This window comes from Protopterus annectens, chromosome 4.part0 (assembly GCF_019279795.1).
Source record: "Protopterus annectens isolate FY-2018-M chromosome 4.part0, PAN1.0, whole genome shotgun sequence".
Lineage (NCBI taxonomy): Eukaryota > Metazoa > Chordata > Ceratodontiformes > Protopteridae > Protopterus > Protopterus annectens.
In genome coordinates this window covers 945,601,089-945,623,588 of record NC_056733.1, presented here as the reverse complement: position 1 = coordinate 945,623,588, position 22,500 = coordinate 945,601,089, and the positions used below count along the sequence as shown (strand labels likewise).

General features: G+C 42.5%; 1 protein-coding gene across 4 annotated transcripts in view; it reads left to right on the top strand.

The window, feature by feature from the left end:
* MPHOSPH9 (M-phase phosphoprotein 9) overlaps window positions 1-22,500 on the top strand; it is a 2,191,511-nt gene that overhangs the window by 425,805 nt on the left and 1,743,206 nt on the right. The gene's annotated exons all lie outside the window — the stretch shown is intronic.

Genomic DNA, 22,500 nt, shown 5'->3' with positions numbered 1-22,500 from the left:
CAGCTGGAAAGTCCACAGAAGTATCTCACAAAGAGGATTACTGGCCTCAAACAAATGCCCTACACTTACTGCCTCAAACTCCAACTTTACTCCATAGCATATCGCCTACTCCAAGGTGGTCTCTGCCTAACATATAAAGCTATGTCAAACCCAGAGCTGTTGGACATGCTACACCTAAAGAAACCCCAATCCCTCCGAGCTTACATGCTCTAGGGACCTAAACCTTGTCACCACAATAAACAGGACATGCTGGAGGGATAGATTCCTGTCCCAGAGACTTCCCATACTCTGGAACAGGCTAACCATCTATGTCAAGCAAAGTTCTTCATTAGCACTCTTCAAGAAAAATCTTGATGAGTGGATGGGAAATAGGAAATACACCCCGGAGATCACTTCTGTGTCTCTGCTCGACAGTGGCACAGGAAAATAACTTTCTTGGGTGGTGTAAGCCAGGGAACCTTGTTGGCTAGGCTTACGTAGGCCATTGGGCCGATAGCCTAGTACCTACCTATGAAGTACAGAAAATTCTGCTTTGTCTGTAATAATTCCCCAATTTCTAGTGATGATGATATGTATACTGTGCATGTCAGTGCTAATACGTAAAGGGAAACTAAGGTTTTTATCCTGCAGTTGTGTAGTACTTTTCTGCTTGGCAATTAACCCAAACTTTATAATAGGATTACATTTAAGGTATCTTGCAGAAAGTACCACAGATAATTTGTTGTCCATCAGGTTTACAGGGTAATTTCGATGCAAAAACATATGTTTCAGTAAGCAAGCCTCTGTGTTTGTGTGTTTGTCGGCTTACTATCAATATCTCGCAACTGACAATTGAGAGTATACATATGTGACCCGAAATATCATAAAGCAAATTAACAATCTTTCACATAACCAAAAGTAGGAATTAAGGAAAGTTGACAACTTAGGAATGTCGACTTTACTGAAAATACCTACACTTTCGGTTATGTGCTATGAATGTTTTGCAGGGGGGGGCAAGCCCCTCTGCACACCCAAAGTGGGAGGCTGCCCCCCACCTCCTGCTACTTATATATACATACTCTGAGATCGCACCACAGTGAAGGAAAGGGTAAATTTCCTGATCCCCACTATAGTGAGATCTCCGTTCAAAATAACGAATCCACAAGAGCGAATGCACACTAGCATTCCACTCTTGTGGATTCATTGTTAAAATCAATGGTAGGACAACTCGGAAAATTGCCTTTCACCTTTCCAGGTCGCGTAACTGACATGCGACATTTTGATGGTAAACCTGTATCTACATATTTTCTCACATTCAAGATTTTAATAGAATTTTATTTATATATGTATCATTGCTTATTTATTTTTAGTTTTGTTTTGATGGTACTTTAAGTTTATTTATAATAATAAGACTATTTATTGTTAGATATATAGATATAGACATATATTTCGTAATTCCCTTGTAAAGACTGAATGATTTGAAGTTTTTAAGGGGCGTTTTGATGTTTTAATTAAGTTCTGTTGCTTAATTGATTTCAAGGGAGGTTTGAGTATTTAAAGAACGGGGGTTTTTTGGTGAATGTATTATCTGATGAAGTTGTGGTGTATGGATGAAAATGCAGTAATTTAAGTTAATCCGTTAAAGTGTTTTATTTAGTTTGCTCTCCTTTTTTATTTTTAAGAGTTATATGTGGAGTCTGCATGTCCTCCCCGTGGTTGGGTAGCGTTCGAAAGACATGCGTGCGTAAATGGGCGTGCCTTTGTTGAAGGTTGGGTGTTGAGCTGGCACCTTGGCTTTTCATAAAAATCTACTGCCAATCATTAGTGGACCAGAGTTCCGCTGTAGCGACCCCTTACCGGGAAAAAGCTGAAAGACAAACAACAACAGCGTTTATAATAAGTTCTTATTGTTTCCTAGTGCCGTGGTGTGTTTTTGGTGTTTGGTATGGACTCTTGGGCACTTGGAGTCTTCACTTGTCTGGTTTTGGTCTGAATTTGAAGAGTTGGAAGCAGGATTAAGTTTCTCAATCGGAGAAACAAGAGTCATGTTTTAACATGGATCTGATAACTCACTCAGCTGGTGGCACTTTTAACACAAACATGCATACGGTTTTGGATACTGGAGTAGAGAAAATTATAATTATATAGGATGGTGATTTTTTTACATCGGGATTCCAGCTAACAAGGAAGGTGTTAGCTGGTGATGTAAATGAAGTATGGAGATAAGAACCGGAAGTAGTGAGTACTCGAGCTGCAGGAATGGAAGAGAACAGAGTGACGGATTTTTCGTCAGTTTTTAGTGGTTTTCCCCAGATTTCCTGGCCTGACAAAGGAGAGCATAGTGGAGATGATGAGGATATAATGGAGGAGACAATAGCACCTTCTAGTCAACACAATTTGAAAGAAGGCGAGGCATTCTGGCTCCATTAACCCCGAGGTAAACAGTGGGCATGGGTTTTGGAGCATGATTAACAGCAATTTGTTTACGGACTTTAAAGAGAACAGAAACGATACATTGAATGAAGATGCATATAATACAAGTTTGAACAAGTTATAGGACTCTGTTTTACAATATAAGCCTCTAGGTTTGATAATTATTTAAAAGAATGTATAAACAAGGGAATTGTCCCTAATGGCTTCAGACTTTATAAATACCCCAATAATTTCTGTAATGGTTCTATTTTTCACCATGAATTGCTGAAAATATTTGATTCTTGTGGCTTTGAAATCTTGAAAGCCTTTACTATACAGATTGAGAAGGACATTGAGAGACTATTTGAAGAAATAGATTAAAGAAACTGGTTGTTACAGATTTAATGTTTACAATTGAACAAAAACAAGTGAAATATAATATTAAGCAAAAACTGGATGAAAAATGTGCATGCATTTTTAGAAGGAAATGTGGGAAGCTTGACCACGAATATTTTCGAATACAAAGAAAATCGTAGCTGCCCCAAACCCAAAACTTCATTTCAAACAAATGATAGAGGAAAAAATGGTGAGGATGGGAAGGAAAGGGGAGGAAAAAATGGCGAGGATGGGAAGGAAAGGGGAGGAAAAAATGGTGAGGATGAGAAGGAAAGGGGAGGGAAAAAATGGAGAGGATGGGAAGGAAATGGGAGGAAAAAATGGTGAGGATGGGAAGGAAATGGGAGGAAAAAATGGTGAGGATGGGAAGGAAATGGAAGGAAAAATGGTGAGGATGGGAAGGAAAGGGGAGGGAAAAAAATGGTGAGAATAGGAAGGAAAGGGGAGGAAAAAATGATGAGGATCAGAAGGAAAGGGAGGGAAAAAATGGAGAGGATGGGAAGGAAATGGGAGGAAAAAATGGTGAGGATGGGAAGGAAAGGGGAGGGAAAAAATGGAGAGGATGGGAAGGAAAGGGGAGGAAAAAGTGAGGATGGGAAGGAAAGGGGAGGAAAAAATGGTGAGGATGGGAAGGAAAAGGGGAGGAAAAACTGAGGATGGGAAGGAAAGGGGAGGAAAAATGTCGAGGATGGGAAGGAAAGGAGAGGAAAAAATGGTGAGGATGGGAAGGAAAGGGGAGGAAAAAATGGTGAGGATGGGAAGGAAAGGGGAGGAAAAAATGGTGAGGATGGGAAGGAAAGGAGAGGAAAAAATGGCGAGGATGGGAAGGAAAGGGGAGGAAAAAATGGCGAGGATGGGAAGGAAAGGGGAGGAAAAAATGGTGAGGATAGGAAGGAAAGGGGAGGAAAAAATGGTGAGGATGGGAAGGAAAGGGGAGGAAAAAGTGAGGATGGGAAGGAAAGGGGAGGAAAAAATGGTGAGGATGGGAAGGAAAAGGGGAGGAAAAACTGAGGATGGGAAGGAAAGGGGAGGAAAAAATGTCGAGGATGGGAAGGAAAGGAGAGGAAAAAATGGTGAGGATGGGAAGGAAAGGGGAGGAAAAAATGGTGAGGATGGGAAGGAAAGGGGAGGAAAAAATGGTGAGGATGGGAAGGAAAGGAGAGGAAAAAATGGCAAGGATGGGAAGGAAAGGGGAGGAAAAAATGGTGAGGATGGGAAGGAAAGGGGAGGAAAAAATGGTGAGGATGGGAAGGAAAGGAGAGGAAAAAATGGCGAGGATGGGAAGGAAAGGGGAGGAAAAAATGGCGAGGATAGGAAGGAAAGGAGAGGAAAAAATGGCGAGGATGGGAAGGAAAGGGGAGGAAAAAATGGTGAGGATAGGAAGGAAAGGGGAGGAAAAAATGGTGAGGATAGGAAGGAAAGGGGAGATGAGATGGGGACAAAAAATCAGAATAGGTTTAGGAGTCGTTCAGCCATGAAAATTTACATTACCTTAGAGTGCCCAACTTTAAGGAGGTCAGAGAGATCGAAAACGCCCGTGCGCGTGCAGTATTGTTACTACAACCAAGGGAGGATAGCGGAGAGGAGACATATTTGATAGAACAATAAATAGCTTACACAATGAGGAGGGCAGAATTTTACGTATTGTGAATAATGGGGATAAAGATGAAGAAGAGATGGTTTTAAAAACTGTAGTATTTTTAATTATTGTAATTTAGAGGTAATGTGGTCTTTTTTCAGGTATTTATTAAATGCTTTACATTTTCTCTAGCTGAAAAACTGACATTAGTAATGTGTTAATAGATCTCAAACTTTTTCTAAAGAAGAAAAACTTGGAATTAAAACAGGTTTTGGGAGAAAAGGACACCGGGGGGGGGGGTAGCATTGAGGAAGAGAAGCACGTGCAACCCACCCCTCCACCCGCAATTAAAAATGTTTGAAACGTGTGGAGAAAGAACTAAAGGAGAAATTAAAGGCAAACAAAGTGGTTCCAAACTTATCAGAGGAAAAGAAATTAATAGAGGACTTAACAGGTAATAAATGCCTGAGAGTGATGAACCCCAATATGGGGGGGAGTGGGATTGTGTGGGACACTATTTTATATGTAGCCAAAATGATGGACTTGTTAAATGATGACACAAAATGTGAGTCTCAATAAATATTTCTTGTTATAGGATTGATTTTGCTTTAAGAGAATTACATGAGGATGGAATGATAGATGAAAACACGTTTAATTATTTATAGAGTAATACCATAATTCTTTGGAATATCGAAAGTGCATAAAATGGATTAGCAAGGAGGAAGCAAGGATAGCTATGAAGCGGATGAAGAACGGGAAGGCTCTTGGTCCAGATGACATACCTGTGGAAGCATGGAGGTGTTTAGGTGAAATGGCAGTGGAGTTTTTAACTAGATTGTTTAATGAAATCTTGGAAAGTGAGAGGATGCCTGAGGAACGGAGAACGTGTTTTGGAACCGATTTTTAAGAATCAGGGTGATGTGCAGAGCTGTAGTAACTACGGAGGGATTAAATTGATCAGTCACAACATGAAGTTATGGGAAAGAGTAGTGGAAGCTAGGTTAAGATGGGAGGTGATTAGTGATCAGCAGTATGGTTTCTTGCCAGGAAAGAGCACTACATATGCGTTGTTTGCTCTGAGAGTGTTGATGGAGAAGTACAGAGAATGTCAGAAGGAGTTGCATTGTGTCTTTGTGGATTTAGAGAAAGCATATGACAGGGTGCCTAGAGAGGAGTTGTGGTATTGTATGAGGAAGTCGGGAGTGTCAGAGAAGTATGTAAGACTGGTACAGGATATGTACATGGGTAGTGTGACAGTGGAGAGGTCTGCGGTGGGAGTGACTGATGCGTTTAAGGTGGAGGTGGGATTACATAAGGGATCAGCTCTGAGCCCTTTCTTATTTGCAATGGTAATGGACAGGTTGACAGACAAGATCAGACAGGAGTTCCCGTGGACTATGATGTTTGCAGATGACATTGTGATCTGTAGTGAGAGTAGGGAACAGTTGAAGGAGACCCTGGAGAGGTGGAGATATGCACTAGAGAGAAGAGGAATGAAGGTCAGCAGGACTAAGAATATATGTGTGTGAATGAGAGGGAGGGTAGAGGATGCAGGGAGTAGAGGTGGCGAAGGTGAATGAGTTTAAGTACTTGGGATCAACAGTTCAGGGAAATGGTGAGTGTGGAAGAGAGGTGAAGAAGAGAGTACAGGCAGGATGGAGTGGGTGGAGAAGAGTGTCAGGAGTGATTTGTGACAGACGAGTACCTGTAAGAGTGGAAGGGAAGGTCTACTAGAGGGTAGTGAGACCAGCTATGTTATATGGGTTGGAGACAGTAGCATTGACAATAAGGCAGGAGTCAAAGCTGGATGTGGCAGAGTTAAAGATGTTAAGATTTGCACTGGGTGTGACGAGGATGGACAGGATTAGGAATAAGTATATTAGAGAGTCAGCCCAAGTTGGAAGGTTTGGAGACAAAGCCAGACAGGCGAGATTGGACATGTGCTGAGGAGGGATGCTGAGTATATTGGGAAAAAGATGCTAAGGATGAAGCTGCCAGGTAACAGGAAAAGAGGAAGGCCTAAGATGAGGTTTATGGATGTGGTGAGAGAGAGGACATGCAGGTGGTTGGTGTGACAGAGTAAGATGCAGAGGACAGGAAGAAATGGAAACAGTTGATTTTCTGTGGTGGCCCCTAACGGGAGCAGCCGAAAGAAGAAGAAGACTGAATTTTTAAGATTTACCCATTATATTGCAAAAGAAAGAATGAATTACTTGGATGTCACAATTCATAAGTTAGATGAAGTTAAGGGGTTTAAATCTAAAATATATAGAAAACATACTTTTTCTAATTCATATTTATATTTTACCAGCACCCACCCCTTTAAATAAAAAGGAATATTGTAGGGGGACAGTTTATTTGAAGATCTGGAATGATGTCTGAACTGTTTTTTGAAGAGTGTGAGAGGATTAAAGAGATATTTTGGAAAGGAAGTATACAAAAAATTTGATAGAGGAAGTTATAAAAGAGGTAAAAGAAGGAAGACCGGGTGAGTTCAGACCAATTTTGGGACTGGATGTAGAGAGTCCCACAAGGCCAGAATTGATACCAACAATTGAGGAAAAACATAGGTAAAGAAGATGTAGATAATGGTTATAAGGGGGGGCGCTCGACTGTGTGAATGAGGAACGGCATTCAGCACAGAATGGGAGATTTCCCTTTCTACGTTTTAGTGCGATCTCGGAGTTGGAATAAATAAGTAGCTGGGGGTGTGGGGGTTGCAGGGGGGCTTGCCCCCCCTGCAGAAACTCTTTTGTGTTCCCGTTTTTTTTCCCTTTCACGAAGTTGAGCTTCAGAAATTGGAACATATGGCATTTTGAGTTTCTGAACGTTGGACTTTGTGAAGGGGAACCTTTGTAATACATTTTAATAGCGACACATATTATTAGTAAGAATTGGGAGATGTTTTCCTATTTTTCTGAGGTGGATAGAATTTTTAGGGAACCCTTACAGTTTGTGTTTAGGAAGAGCTATAATAATAAGGAAATACTGGAGAATGATAAACAGGAATAGGTTAAACATTATTAATAGGAGAATTGGCGCATATAAATGTGAAGCATGTTCCCAGTGTCCATCCAGAAGTAATGAAGAAATGTATTTGACAGCAAGGGATAGATATTTGGAGTCCACATGTTTCATTAACTGTGAAAGTATGGGAGTGATTTATGTGGCATTATGTAAAAAAATATGACTCCTATAGGGAAGATGACACAAAAATTAAAAAGAAGAATTTATGAACACCTGCATGATATTCAAAATAAAGAAGTAAGAAATGGTCTTTACAAACATACTACAACTTGTTCACAGGCCTCTTTTACCTGTTATTTCTACTTGAAAAGGTAGAACAAGATCCTAGAGGAGGGCCATGGGAAACTAGGGAGTTATACTGGCAGTTAGTATTGGAGGCTAATGGAACACCTGGACTGAATCGGTCAATTTCCCAGGCCCCTGCTTTAAAATTAAGGGCAACAAGGCTCTAAACAGAATAAAATACTTAATAGGGGGAGATAAAAAAAAGGATTTTTAGGTTCTAAATATGTTCACATATCACACTTTCGACAGTTTATATATATATATATATATATATATATATGGGTCTACTTCACATAACCGAACGCTCAAATGTTCGAAATTCATATGGCCGACACCATATGATCAAACATTTGAATGTTCGAAAATGTGAACTAGACCTGTAAAAATAAAAAACACACATTAACTGTGTATAGCAGGAGGGCTGCCCCCCCCCCGCCTTCTTAAATATACCAACTCAGAGATCGCACTACAGCGAGAACAAGGGAAATCTCCCAGTCCGCACTGTATGTGATTTCCCGTTCAGAATGTCGGTATTTTAAAAATTTTTAACACATGGTCTGCGATCATATGGGTTTCGAAGTTCTGAATTTCAGCATTCTGAAAGGGACTCCTATTAAAATTCCAGGTTTTTGTGATATAAAAAAATGACCCCAATAAATCATTTCAAAACTTTTCCCACCTTTAATGCGATGGTCTGTTCATGTATGTGGTAATTGTGTGCTCATTCCCATTGGTGTATAATTTTATATTGAATTATTTAAGGTGGAAAGGCAAAGGGACAATTGTTCTGATGAAGTCTGCATTTAGCATATGAAAGCGCATAACCTGTGTGAACTGTATTTCTTAACCTTTGTGGTTCATTTTTATTTTTTAATATTTGAAGTGGTCGAGAACTGTGGCACCTTTTTCAGCATATATATATTCATAACTGGTGATTTCTTGGTTGAATATCCTCTTTTCGTGGATTTAAACTGGCGGTTTTGGTGCCATGGACTCGCTTGACAAAATACTTTCAATGTTTCCCCGGTTAGAAGAGATGACACCCACTATCTTCAGTGCAAGGTGGATATACTCAAGGGGAGCTTACTAGGCTGATAGAAGTGTTCAGCCAACCTAACCCTCACAGTGATATCCAACCCGGTGGGCTGACGTCATCACTGAATGTGGAGGAGGGCCGAATTGAGAACTACATCCCTAGAGACAAAACGAGCAACGGCAGCCAGCTTAGCAGCATCAACTGACCCTCTTATGCGGTGCAGCCAACCAGGACTTTATGCAAGAGGGAGAAATTGATGCGAAAAGACCAGGTGGCAACTAGGAGGATGTTTATGAGGCTGCAGGGGCAAAGCCGAAGACAGCAGCCCCTATTAAGACTTGTGCAACAACGGTTAATTCGCATATTACAGGTACTGTTATAAATACAACTCATACGAGTAACTTTACCAAACAGAACTGTTAATGGTAGAAATACAACTAATAACAGACATGATGGGTTGGAATCTTATTTAAGGCAACAATACATATTCAGTAGAGTTGAGGTGGGCACTGACTAAACGTTTATGGACAACATAGGTTCATACTAGGCAATCTGCCCTAGGGCATTTATAAGCCTAGCCAGAGTGTGTTTTGGCTTTTGCCACCCATTTTAAATTAATTTTGCCAAATGCTGAGAAGAGTTTGAAAGACTTGATGTATGGTTTTGGAAAAGGTGTTATTAGGGGATTACAAATGGACAATGCATATGTAAGTAGATGTTTAGAGTTAAAAATTGTACCTATGGCCTACGTTTTTTCAAAACACCAATGGAATGGATTTAAATGCTGAAAATATAAAATAATGTAATATGCTTTTTGATAGCTTTGGTTTTAAATTCATGGACGTTATGTCATATGTTGAAGGATGTTGAGCAACTCAATGAAAACATACAGGAAGATTTATTATTCAGTCAGTGGGAAAAGTTATATGTAAAACAATATGATGTGGTGGATGGTATAAGCAAGAAAATATTTGATAATAAATATCTGAAACTACAAAGAGATATAGATCAGTATGAGAAATAAACAGCTTATGTATGGAAAAGGGGAGGTACTAGATATAATGACAAATATGGCAGTATTAAAAAATATGGTCATTACAAGGACAAAAATGACTGGGGGACAGACCAGGATGGGAAACCATATGGAAATAAACAGAAGGAAGCAACCTTGGAAGGGGGAATACAGGGATGTATGGACAGAGTGCAAACCAGAAGAGAGAAGTGGTCGGACATCTTGGAGAAGGAAGAAATAGTGGCAAACCGAAGCAACTCGGTGGGGATAATGCAACATAATGCAGTGCGTTATAGCATGGGGCAATTTAATGTATATAATTACACTCAGGTAAAACTAGGTGAAACATTTTAAGTTGTTTTCTAAAGGCATGAAGTATGTTCCTTATGAAAAATTTTATTTAGTTGACACCCTTATGGAATTCAAATTATATTTACGAAAGCTGAATTTAGCCATACACTTTCCAGACAAAGGAGTTTACCAGCAGATGTTTATAAGAAAAAAGTAAGTACATGCCACCCTTGCATCTCACCTTAGTTATATACAAGAGGTTGGTTATGGATGAAATATATAAGTTGCAGGAAAAGTGTGAGAAAGGAAGAAGGAGGTATAACCTCAGCAAAAATTAGGTATTAAAACAAATTTGTAATGAAGAAGATATTCGGGTAATGAAACCTGATTAAAGGAGGTGGTGTTTTGGTAGTAACACATGCTTATAACAACAAAATGTTTGAATTGCTACACAATGATAATAAATGTATGGTATCTTCTTTGAATGAAGTGAATATAGGACATAGATGGGTTGACTTATACTTAGAGGAGTTTTTGTTGGACAATAGGATAAACATGAATTTGTTTAACTATTTACGAGATGAGCATCCAGTTTTGGCCACTATAGTAGGGATTCCGAAAATACACAAAAATGTTATATGTTTGCACGTTTTTCACATCGTGCAGCACTGCGAGGCTACAGTTAAACTATTCCAGGTGCCAGAAAGTCTGCTCTTCAAATTTTCCCCTTAGAACTAGCTGGTTTCTCAGTAGTAGCACTAAAATCTGAACCCTTGTGACTAGCACTTGCTCTAGAACCTGCTGGAAAGCACTAGGAAGCCTGAAACTGATTCAAGCACGTGGCTGTCCTTGTCAATAAGGAGAAATTAATCATAGGCACTAAACAGTCTATAATTGCAAAGTACCTTGCAAAGGTAAGAGAAAACAGCTCTTAAACTTTACAAAAAAGCACCTAAACAGGCATGTCCAAGGGTCAGCTTCCAGTGATTTCTCCTATCCACCTGGTGAATCTGGGCATACTGGGGCAGTGCGGCAACTGCCTCATGTACAAAGACAATCCTCTCCTCCTACCACCCAACATTACAACCTGCGAGAGATGCACTTACATAGCCAAACTGGAAGCAAAGCTCTCTCCGGCTAAGATTGTGCTAGACAGTCAAGAGGAGAAGGTTAACACCTGCATTATACCTCAAGCAACCCATAGCCCTTCAAAACCCACACCATCAACACCCACACATAGCAACACTAAACCCACATATGCGGAGGCCCTTAACATTAACCTGCCCAAGCAACAAGGACCTCTGAAGCCGAAATGCAAACAAACACCAGTCACAACCAAAGTGACACATAGCTCACAACACCAGTGTGCCACCCAACAACAGCCCCTAAGGCAAGACAATGTACCCACCACTTTAGTCATAGGTGACTCTATAGTCAGACACACTGATGTCCCACTCACCAGGCTGAACAAGGAGAAAATTACAGTCAGCTGCCTGTCGGTTGCCAGGATCCGCCACATAACGCATGCACTCAAGTCACTCCACAACAAGTACAAATACAACTCTGTCATTGTCCATGCTGGAGTGAATGACTTGAGACGTACCTCCCTGGACTACATGAAAAGAGACATGGAAGAGCTCTTGGATCATGTGACCCAGGCAGGTATGACCCTAGCCCCGGGTAGCATCCTGCCTTTGCCCAGAATGATACCACAGTATAAGGACAAAATGATTGACTTCAACAATTGGCTAAGCTTCTGGTGTCATTGAAAGGGGATCCAGTATTTGTCTGCCTGGGAAGAGATGATCGACAAACCACGATGCTTTGCCAGAGATGGTCTGCACCTGTCACCCCTGGGATTCAGGTTATTGGCTAAAGCTCCTGCCACCCCTATAGTGCCTTTTTTAGGCAAGGTTCAAAGGATAAAACGACCACCATAACAGATACAAGCATGCAAAATCTGAAGGTAATGCTACTCAATGCTAGAAGTCTAAACCTCAAAATGCACTTTCACGAGGCACTCCTAAAAATGGAGAACATTGATATCTGTGCAGTAACTGAGACCTGGTTCAATGCTCCAGAGAGCACCCCTGCAATACCAGGCTACAATTCTTACCACAATTTTCGGCCACAAAACCAAGACCGAAACACTAAAAGTGGAGGAGTGTCCATATTCACACCTCCAGGCTAGTTGCCCAACACAATGCATCTGAAATTCTCCTGGTGCAACTAACACTAGGTAAGACTGCAATCCAAACTGTAGCTTGCCACAGGTCCCCCACCATGCCCCAAGATTCTCACTACACCTTTCTAAACATACTGGAAAATATTAAGATACAACCAAACACCCTAATACTGGGTGATTTCAACTACCCTGCCATTAATTGAGAAAACTACTCAGGTACCAACTCCTTTTCCCAACGGTTCTTGGAATTCATAAATCCCAACGGCCAGGATCATCTAATCCATTGTCCCACCAGGGGCTCCAATATCCTAGACCCTGGTCATTACCAACATGGGAGATAGATGCTCCCACACCAGTGGTCACCCCTTCATTGGTCAGGTTTGACCATAAGCAAATCACATTTGACATCCACATCCCACCCCCACCCCCCCGTAAGGAAACCTCCTTAATAATCTTCTCCAAAGCCAACTTCATGCTACTGAAGTCAGAAGTGACAAACTTCACAACACCCACGCAGACGGGATCTGGAGGTTCGACTGCAGAATCCTACACTAAGGCACTGTACGAGCACATCCACTCGTGCATGAATTGTGCCATCCCAATTAGAACCAAGATGCTCTTCTCCAAAAAAAAGGAAGCCAATCTGGTGGTCCACTGCTATAAACAAACTATACAACAGAAGGAAGAAGCTGTTGCAGAAAAGAGGAAAATCCCAGGATGCAAAAAACTCCCTCACCAGCTTCAGTAAGAAGCTGAGATTCCTCATAAAATCCTCAAAAGCTAGTTACGAAAATAAAATTGCCAAAGATTCAAAAGACAACCACAAGACATTCTATTATTATGTCAAGAATCTGAATGGCAATGCTCAGATCTGCTCTGAGCTACAACAGAATGGCATTAAATATACTGATCGCAAGGATATTGCCAGTATACTGGCAGATTGATTTAGTGCCAACTTCACCCCCCTCTCACCCCCTAAAGGGCCCATCTCAATACCAAAAGATTGTCAAATTCCAATAATCACGGCCACACAGGTAGAAACTGCACTCTCCAAAGCTAAGAATACAGCATCCATGGGACCAGATGACATCCCAGGCTGTGTACTACATGAACCACAGAATGAACTGGCACCTCACCGAAGTGTCATGTTTAATCAAAGCCTCACCTCAGGCTTCATGCCCACTGAGTGGCGCACAGCTACAGTTATCCCGCTCCACAAGGGAGGATCCGCCTTGGATCCCGGGAACTACCGTCTCATCAGTGTGACAAGCTTGATCTGCAAGGGCATGGAACGCATTATCATGGAACTTATAAACAAAGACATTGGCAACCTTCAAACACTGGACCCCACCCAGTTTGGGTTTGTGTATCTCCTGAATCTGACTGACTTCTTCGAATCAGTCTCCAGAGCTGTGGACGAGGGTAAGGTGGTCCACACAGCCTATCTGGACCTCGCCAAGGCCTTCGACACCATCCCCCACTCTGGAATCATAGATAAACTTACTAAGCTGGGCATTAATCCCTACGTCACTCGATGGGTTGCTAACTGGCTTACTGACAGAACCTAGACTGTAAAAGTAGCAGACTCCAAATCCAGCTCCAGACAAGTGACATGTGGAGTACCTCAGGGTTCAGTCATGGGACCACTGTTGGTTGGCATCTACTTCTCTGAAGTACAGGCCAACACTAAGGAACTCTGGCTAACAAAGTGTGCAGATGACTGCAAACTGGGAGCCATTATTGAATCCACAAATGTTGTGGATATTCTACAAAAGGGCCTTACAGAAACCGATACCTGGTGCTAGAGCCATAGGCTTAAGCTTAATGCCAAGAAATGTACAGTTATCCCCTTTGGAAAAAAATATGTACCCATGAATTACCGCATAGGTGGCAGGATGCTAAACATCGAAAGTGTAATGAGAGACTTAGGGACACAGGTGGACAGTGGTCTCACTTTCGATAACCACATCGCCACAACAGTCAGGAAATCCTTCTATGTGGCACACCTCATCACTAAGGGCTTTTCATCCAGAAAAAAGGAGGTCATTGTCCCACTGTACTCGGCCCTCATTAGACCCATTATAGAGTATAATGCCCCATTTGGTATGTACCTCACAAGACATCTGCAACAGCTGGAAAGGCCACAGAAATACCTCACTAAAAGAATCACAGGCCTAAAGCAGATGCCATATGCTGACCCTCTAAAAAAAAAAAACTCCAGCTATACTCTGTGGCATATCGTCTACTCAGAGGTGATGTCTGCTTAACATACAGTGCCATGTCAAACCCTGAGCTGTTGGACATTCTCCACTTAAAGAAATCCCAATCCCTCAGAGCCACACGCTCCAGGGATCTAAACCTGGTCATCACAATGAACAAAAGCATGCTGGAGGGATAGGTTTCCTGACCCAGAGACTCTCCATATTCTGGAATAGACTGCCCATACATGTCAAGCAGAGCGCCTCATTGGTCCTCTTCAAAAGGAACCTTGATGATTGGATGGGAGATAGGAAATTCACCCCGGGGATCATGTCAGTCGCCCTGCTAGACAGGGGCCCAGAGAAGTAAATATTGTGGGAAGAAATATCCAGGGAATTGTTATGGCTAGGCTTGCATAGGCCCTAGAGCCTATAGCCTAGTACCAACCTATGAACCTATCCCCCATACAGACCTATTATATCAGGAAGTAGATCTAAGACTTCGCCTTTTGGTAAGGTCACAGATGGATGGCTCAAACCAATATATGACAAAGTTTCGCATTTAGTTAAAGATTCATGGGACTTCTTGTGCAGGTTAAGACCTGAACTATGGAAGGAAGGGCTAGTGTATGTAACAACATACATTGTGGATTTATTTTTCTGCATCTCTAAAGAAGAAGATTTGGAAATATTTAGGAACAGCATACAGAAATATATGGAATTTGAGCGGGAGAAGGTAAGTTTACTTGGTGAATTTATGTCCATAGTATTATACTTCAGTTACATCTGGTTCGAAGGGGAATATTATAGAGAAAAAAATGGGGTTGCCATGGGTGTGGTCTGCACCCCCATATACGCCAACATGGTATTATTAGAATGGGAAAAAGAATATATTCTAGATAGCCAATATGCTAGCAAATGAATATGCTATACCAGGTTTTTGGATGATGTATTCATCTTGTCGAATGGTACAATTGAGGAAGTTGATGGTTATGTTAAATATCTAAATGGAGTAAGTACCTATTTAAAATTTACATACAGTAGTAGTAGGACGAGAATAGCATATTTGGATACCTACATATCAAGCGGTGTTAGAAAATTTAGATGTAAGATGTATAGAAAAGATACATTTAATAATTCATATTTAGAATCTACAAGTTGTCACCTTGTAAGTCAAAAGAGGAGCATATTGACAGGACAATGCATTAGAGCTGCTAGAATGACATTGGAATGTAAAGAGTTGGAAAAGGAGTTAAATACATTGGCATTTTATTTGAGGAAAGGGGGTAAACCCAGAAACATGATAAATGACATCACTGGCTATGTGTTGAAAGAATGGGGATAGAAATACAAGCCCCTTCTAGGTGTAGGTTTGGAGAAGGTAGGATGTGATATTGGGAGGGACATGGACATTTAGTATAACAGGGCATGTGTAGTAGAGTACAACCCATATGCTGAGGATGTTAAGAGAATTATCCAACATAATTGGAACATTTTGAGAAGTCACAACATGGTATTTAGTAAAGTGGGTACCGCACCAGGGTATGTGTACAAGACTGGGTACAATTTAAAGTGTAGATTTGCAAGAGGGAATTTAGGGTCAACTCATGATACAAGGGATGGATATACTAAGAGGTGTGGTCGGTGTCAGAAGCGTAAAGAAATTATAGAAGAGAAAACAATAAGATTTGGGGATGTAAACCATACTAATATAAGGTTTAAAAAGGGAAATTGTCCTTCCCAGCATGTAATATATTTGGCTAAGTGTGTGACATGTCCGATTTTTTATGTGGGAAAGACGGACAGACCGTTGAGGAATCGGATTTACGACTGCAAATACTGTATGAGAAGAAAAGACTGTAATAACGCCTTGAGCAGACATATACAGGCGTACAACGAGAGCCATTCCTTTAAGTTTGGGATACTTTAACAGGCCAAAGTCAACAACAGGGCGGTAATATTAAGGTTAAATTGGGCGAAATGGAACTAAAATGGCAATTAAAGCTAAATGCAGCCAAGGCACCCGGGTTGAATGACGATATACCAGCTAAGCCTGTATTAGATGCTACACAGTATGAAAATATTTCTACACACCATACAGGTGTAGAGAAAAAAGAGGTTTGGGTTGTAATTCGCTTGGACGAATGATTGCAGATTTTTTTAGGAAATCTTTGTATTTCAATGTAGGGAACATTTTACAGCAAATAAGTGTAAACATAATATAAAAAGTATCAAAAAGAAGGTTCTTTGCATTAGTATAATAATCTTACAAGTATAACAACATTTTTTAGGGTTTACCAAGCTATAGTGTTTTGTAGTACAGCTAGTAAGGTGTTAACATGCTGTTTAGGATGTAGTAAGTATAGTATAGGCAGCTATTTGTGAGCTGCTGGAGTTAATGAATATTTATAAGCTCATGGTTTATTCATGTATGTGGTAATTGTGTTCTCATTCCCATTGGTGTATAATCTTATATGGAATTATATTAGATGGAAATGCAAGTCTGCCTTTAGCAGATGAAAGCGCTTAACCTGTGTGAACTGTATTTCTTAACCTTTGTGGTTTGTTTTTATTTTTTTCCAAAATAAGTTTACTTTTAATATTTGAAGTGGTCGAGAACTGTGGCACCTTTTTTCAACGTATATATATATTCATACCTGGTGATTTCTTGGTTGAATATATGCTTTTCATAGATTTAAATAGGTTCTAAATATGTTCACATATCACACTTTCAACATTTGTATTTATTTATATGTATATATGTCTGTGTGTGTGTATGTATATATATATATATATATATATATATATATATATATATATATATATATATATATATATATATATATATAATATATATATGTGTGTGTGTGTGTATATATATATATATATATATATATGTGTGTGTGTGTGTGTATATATATATATATATATATATGTGTGTGTGTATATATATATATATATATATATATATATATATATATATATATATATATATATATATATATATATACACACACACACAAACACACAAACACACACACACACACACACACATAAAAAGTGTACACACCCCTGTTAAAATCCCAGGTTTTTATGATGTAAAAAAAATGAGACCACAATAAATCATTTCAAACCTTTTCCCACCTTTGATGTGACCTATAACCTGTACAATTCAATTGAAAAACAAATCTGTTAGGGGAAAAATATAAAAAATAAAAAAGTACAATACTCTGGTTGTGTAAGTGTGCACACCCATAAACTAAAACTTTGTTGTGTGTGCACACCCTTAAACTAATACTTTGTTGAAGCACATTTTGATTTAATTACAGCATTCAGTCTTCTTGGATGGGAGTCTATCAGCATGGCACATCTTGACTTGGCAATATTTGCCCACTCTTCTTTGCAAAAGTGCTCCAAATCTGTCAGATTGCGAAGGCATCTCTTGTGCACAGCCCTCTTCAGGTCACCCCACAGATTTTCTGTTGGATTTAGGTCTGGGCTCTGGCTGGGCCATTCCAAAACTTTAATTTTCTTCTAGTGAAACCATTCTTTTGTTGATTTTGATGTATGCTTGGGGTCATTGTGTTGAAAGGTGAAATTCCTCTTCATCTTTCTAGCAGATGCCTGAAGGTTATGGCCAAAAGTGACTGGTATTTGGAACTGTTCATAATTCTCGCCATCTTGACTAAAGCTCCAGTTCTAGCTGAAGAAAAGCAACCCCAAAGCTTGATACTGCCACCACCATGCTTCACCGTGGGGATGGTGATCTTTTGGTGATGCGAATTGTTTATCTGAAGTTGTTGTCTTCATTTGATCTCCAACCTGTGGGTTCCTGGATCCAGCGAGGATCCGACAACCGCGTACCCAGCATCTTGATCCAAGCTCTTCCCCTACACACAGTGCCTCTGTCTCCTTCCTTTTTTCAGATCTCATTTGCCATGCTTCATGCTTGCATTGCGATCCGTTTCTCTGAGTTTCTCTTTAGGTAAGATTTATCTCATTTCCCCTTTTTTGCTAAATTTTCTCTTTTAAAGTTTACCTTTTGTATTTTTCCTTCACTACCGTACATTCACATCAGTTTAAAAAAATAAGTAAATAAATAAAGTTCTCTTCCTTTTCCCTTACTTTGAGCGTGTGTGTTTACCTGTCTGGGGCTTTTTGTTTTGTTTCTTGCTATGTTTGAGGCCCCAAAACGCGGGTTTCAAAAGGGCAAGGAGTGTGGCCATTAAATGTGTGCATGGTATGCCTAGGGGCAGCCCATTTTGGGACGACCTGTTCCATCTCTGCTGGGTTTAATCCCTGAGCACTGATGGACAGGAAGAATAAGTTAATTTTAAAATGGCTCCTTCCCTCTCTTTCTGCCGAGGCACAGGCCTCTTCTGCCTCGGTCTCTTCTGCTGTCTCCTCCCTGTCCTCTGGGACTCAACCTCCCGCCAAGAGGCCTGGGAACAGAGATAAATTTGCTAAGCACAGGGACAGCCCTATGAAGTGATCCCTGGATCGCTCAGGTCCGGCAGGCCCTCCTACTAAAGTTATGTCAGCTCCAAGGTCAGAGTACCCCCAGCTCAGTACTCCCTGGAGCCAGAGGAGCTTCAGTCCCAGTGGCCGGCACAGGCTTCCCCTCGCCGCCACTTCAGGCTGGTATCAGTGGCCTCCTCATCTTATTCCACCCGCAGCCTTTCAGAATTGGAGATGGGACAGGATGATGCAGAAGTTTGTCCGCACCCAGATTCATTTGGGAGTCTTGCCCGCTCCCTCTGGAGCTGGGGGCATGCACTCTGTGTTCATCACTATATCTCCTCCTCTGATCCAGCCGCCAGTTTTGGAGCCCTTGGGTCCAAGGACACACTGCATCGAGGGGCCGGCTCCAATGATACCCTGTACCTCGACACCAGCTATGGCCTTGAGCAGGTCAGATCAAACTTGCTCGGATCCATCTGGCTCTCAGAGCTGTAGCCTTGGTGCCGGATCCTAGGTGATGGTGTGGGCTCTGAGCCTTTTGGAGCAGAGCCTTCCCCCTAGGCATCTCGACCCCTATGGGCTCTGCTCCTACTTCCCTGTCTGGCAGGAGGGATATGGCCTCGACCATTGCCCCTTCTCAGGAGGTCCATTCCCCTTAGGCTTTCATTGTGGTGGAGAGGGTCCTCTCAATTCCATCGAGGCCCTTGACTATCTCGTCTTCAGAGTCCTATTTTGGCTCCCTCTATTTCTGGTGTGGATCCTACCATCCCGCCATCTCAGGCGCAGCCTTCTCCCTCTATGCTCCAAGGCACCCCCTCTTTGGCGCAGCAAGCCATTGGTGAGTCCTCTTCAGAATCCCTCACTGCTCCTCACAAACGCACATGCAAAAGGAGGCACTTGGACTCCCCACCAGTGTCACTCACCAAAGACACCGATTTGGAGGAAAGGTTCCCCCCAGTCACCCCCCCCCCCCAAGGATGTCTCCTTCAGACATTATGGAAATCCTATGCCAAGCATGTGGGGTGGTCTGTCCAGAAACCTAACCCAGATGAATCAGTGTTCCTGGAGGCTTTTGGTGCAGGACCCTCTACTTCCTGGGTGTCCTCTCCCATGGACCACTTGGTGAATCTGATTACATCTCAGACGTGGAAGGAACCAGAAATGGTGGAGCCCATTCCTAAGCGACCTGGCAAAGTTTTGAGCCCCCTTTGGATAGGGCCCATTGGCACAAAAGATCCCCAGTTAAGCTGCCACTAAGAAGGAGATCGCTCAGGAGAGCTCTACGGTCTATCCTCCAGACCGAGAGTCCGGGACGATGGATCTTTTTGGGAAGCGGGTGTATGCTTCAGTGACTTTCTCTGTCTGGGTGCTGAACTACCTGGCACATGTGATTAGGCTGCAGTGAGACCTGGTCAAGAGGTCACTGAGTCTACCCTCGGGGTCTATGTCAGCAGGAGACAGTGTTCTCCTCTTGAATGGCTACCTTGACATCTGTTGCTACCATCTCTATGCGTCTCCTCTCCCATGCAATGGAATGCACTGGTAGAGCTGCTGGCACTGGCGTTGCCATCAGGCATTCTTGACGAATATCCCCGTACGATGGTTCCTCCGTTTCTGGAAATATGGTACGCGACACCTTAGTCCAGAGGGAGAAGGACGGGAAGACTGTGTCCGCAGTCTGGATCCGCTTTTCGGATCCTCATTGATCCTTTTCCAGTAATCAGCAAGGGACCAAGAAGATGTGGTTCCAAAAATCTCAGAGTTTCTCCCAGGACACTCAGGACTTGCTTCCCCAGGGGCAGAGGGGGATTTGACAGACTCTGCCTTAGAGGCAGAGGGGGTCCGAGAAATCCAGGGTCTTGAGAACCTTCCTCTGACAGACCCGCGCAGCATCCTTGAAGGGTTGCCTGACCATCTCTGCAGGCAGTCGCCTGTCGCTACACCTAACGGCTTGGGAGTCCATCACTGAAGACCATTGGGTGTTGCAAATTATATCCAGAGGCTATTCAATCCCCTTTCTAAAGTCACCTCTACCACCCAGACACCTCCTGGATGTTCTACCTGTGCAAAGGGAGGATGCAGCACTGGAAATTTCAAAGCTGCTTGAAAAAAAAGTCATCCAACACGTTCCCCAAGACCAGCCCGGATTAGGCATTTATTCCAGATTCTGTTTAGTGCCAAAGAAGGCAGGGGACCTAAGACCAATTCTGGATCTATCCACCTTGAACTTGTCAGTGGCCAAGACAAAATTCTGGATGGTCACCCTTCACTCTATCCTGCCCTTCCTGCAGGAGAACAATTAGATGTGCTTGATTGACCTCCAAGATGCATACTACCACATCAAAATGGACAGGCGCTGTTGGAGGTTTCTACACTTCCGGCTGGGAGTCGATCATTATCAGTTTCGAACGCCCCCTTTGGTCTCACCACAGCCCCCAGGGTTCACCAAAGTGATGGCAGTAGTAGCAGCTCACCTGAGACTCCAGGGCATACAGGTATTCCCTTACATGGACTATTGGCTCCTCGCAGTCCCTTCCAAGCATCTGCTCTGTCTAGTGAGGGATTACTTTCTTCACCTAGCCCAGCGGTTGGGCATCACAGTCAGTCTCAGCAAGTCTTCACTGGCCCCGGTTCAGGTATTAGATTTCATAAGGGCTCGGTTGGACACAATCCAAACCAAGGTCTTTCTTACCTCGGAGAGGATACAGTCACTGAAACGTGAAGTCCTGGGCGTCCTTCAAGCCCAACCTTCGACTGCGAAAGTAATATTAAGGGCATTAGGGTCCATGGTGGGCCACGATCAATCTCTTGCCTCTGGCATGCTTTCACATGTGGGTTTTCCAGTGGATTCTTGCAGTCCAATGGTCCATGTTAGACCTTCCATTGTCTCACCCTGTTCAAGTCTCTCGGGTGTGCAGGGACTCTCTTCTGTGGTGGTTACATTCTCCGGAAACTTCTTGGGGTTGTTTCTTTCTCCCCGCATTCCCCTCGGCTACAGTGACCACGGATGCCTCCCTGCTAGGGTGGGGGGGTACTGCTTGGGGAGGAGAGTCCAAGGCACCTGGTCCCCTTACGAGACCAAATTGCATATCAGTGTCCTGTTAATGAGGGTGGTGCTTCTAGGGTTGCAAGCTCTCCATGCCAGTCTTCCCCCTGGACAACATGTCGGTGGTCTGGTACATCAGCAAACAAGGGGGAACCAGATCTTACCCTCTATGTCGCGAGGCCATGAGAGTAAGGGAGTGGGCGATCTCCACTAGCTGTTTTCTGGTGGTAGCGCACATTCCGGGGAGGTCCAACATTCTAGCGGACAGGCTCAGCAGTTCCATCCTGATGCCTCACGAGTGGTCTCTGAATCCTTCAGTTCGAAACATCTTTCTCAAGTGGGGTCAGCCTTGCTGCAATCTCTTCTCCTCTCCTTCCAACACGAAGTGCAGTGAGTGCTCTGGATCCCCCTCTGGGGGAAGTCCCCAGAGAAGTTCTCTTCCATGCTTGCCCCCCCCCCCCCACCCCGGTCTCCTGTATGTCTACCCTCCTCTTCACTGGGGAGCCTAGTAATCCTCATTGCCTTGCCAAGTCTGGTTTCCCTGTCTGTGGTCTCATCTGGTGGTTCCACCATGGTTGTTCGATCCAGTTCTG